This window comes from Triticum urartu, chromosome 6A (genome assembly GCF_056163025.1).
Source record: "Triticum urartu cultivar PI428250 chromosome 6A, HENAU_Tu73, whole genome shotgun sequence".
NCBI lineage: Eukaryota > Viridiplantae > Streptophyta > Magnoliopsida > Poales > Poaceae > Triticum > Triticum urartu.
This window is the reverse complement of record NC_141878.1, coordinates 501,390,195-501,392,160: the sequence shown is the minus strand read 5'-3', so window position 1 is coordinate 501,392,160 and position 1,966 is coordinate 501,390,195.

The window sequence follows — 1,966 nt, the reverse complement described above, 5'->3', positions numbered from 1 at the left end:
CCCGACCGATCAAGCACCGAAACTACGGCACCTTCGAGTTTTAGCACACGTTCAGCTCGATGACGATCCCCGGACTCCGATCCAGCAAAGTGTCGGGGTAGAGTTCCGTCAGCACGACGGCGTGGTGACGATCTTGATGTACTACCATCGCAGGGCTTCGCCTAAGCACCGCTACAATATTATCGAGGATTATGGTGGAAGGGGGCACCGCACACGGCTAAGAATATGATCATGTGGATCAACTTGTGTGTCTAGAGGTGCCCCCTTGCCCCCGTATATAAAGGAGCAAGGGGGGAGGAGGCCGGCCCTAGGGGGGCGCGCTAGGGGAGTAGGATTCCTACTCCTAGTTGGAGTAGGTTTCCTCCTTTCCTAGTCCAACTAGGAGAAGGGGGGAAAGGGGGGAAGAGGGGAAGGAAGGGAGAGAGGGGCCGCGCCCCAAACCCCTTGTACAATTAGGACTAGGCTTGGGAGGGGCGCGCGCCACCTCCTGGTCCTTCCCACTAAGGCCCATTAAGGCCCATTGCTTCTTCCTCGTATTCCCGTAACTCTCCGGTACTCCGAAAAATACCCGAATCACTCGGAACCTTTCCGATGTCCGAATATAGTCGTCCAATATATCGATCTTTACGTCTCGACCATTTCGAGACTCCTCGTCATGTCCCCGATCTCATCCGGGACTCCGAACTCCTTCGGTACATCAAAACTTATAAACTCATAATATAACTATCATCGAAACCTTAAGCGTGCGGACCCTACGGGTTCGAGAACAATGTAGACATGACCGAGACATGTCTCCGGTCAATAACCAATAGCGGAACCTGGATGCTCATATTGGCTCCCACATATTCTACGAAGATCTTTATCGGTCAGACCGCATAACAACATACGGTGTTCCCTTTGTCATCGGTATGTTACTTGCCCGAGATTCGATCGTCGGCATCTCAATACCTAGTTCAATCTCGTTACCGGCAAGTCTCTTTACTCGTTCCGTAATACATCATCTCGCAACCAACTCATTAGTTGCAATGCTTGCAAGGCTTGAGTGATGTGCATTACCGAGAGGGCCCAGAGATACCTCTCCGACAATCGGAGTGACAAATCATAATCTCGAAATACGCCAACCCAACAAGTACCTTCGGAGACACCTGTAGAGCACCTTTATAATCACCCAGTTACGTTGTGACGTTTGGTAGCACACAAAGTGTTCCTCCAATAAACGGGAGTTGCATAATCTCATAGTCATAGGAACATGTATAAGTCATGAAGAAAGCAATAGCAACAAACTAAACGATCAAGTGCTATGCTAATGGAATGGGTCAAGTCAATCACATCATTCTCCTAATGATGTGATCCCGTTAATCAAATGACAACTCATGTCTATGGTTAGGAAACATAACCATCTTTGATCAACGAGCTAGTCAAGTAGAGGCATACTAGTGACACTCTGTTTGTCTATGTATTCACACATGTATTATGTTTCCGGTTAATACAATTCTAGCATGAATAATAAACATTTATCATGATATAAGGAAATAAATAATAACTTTATTATTGCCTCTAGGGCATATTTCCTTCAGTCTCCCACTTGCACTAGAGTCAATAATCTAGTTCACATCGCCATGTGATTTAATACCAATAGTTCACATCACCATGTGATTAACACCCATAGTTCACATAGACATGTGATCAACACCCAAAGGGTTTACTAGAGTCAATAATCTAGTTCACATCGCTATGTGATTAACACCCAAAGAGTACTAAGGTGTGATCATGTTTAGCTTGTGAGAGAAGTTTAGTCAACGGGTCTGCCACATTCAGATCCGTAAGTATTTTGCAAATTTCTATGTCAACAATGCTCTGCACAGAGCTACTCTATCTAATTGCTCCCACTTTCAATATGTATCCAGATTGATGTTTAGAGTCATCTGGATCAGTGTCAAAATTTGCATCGATGTAACCCTTTACG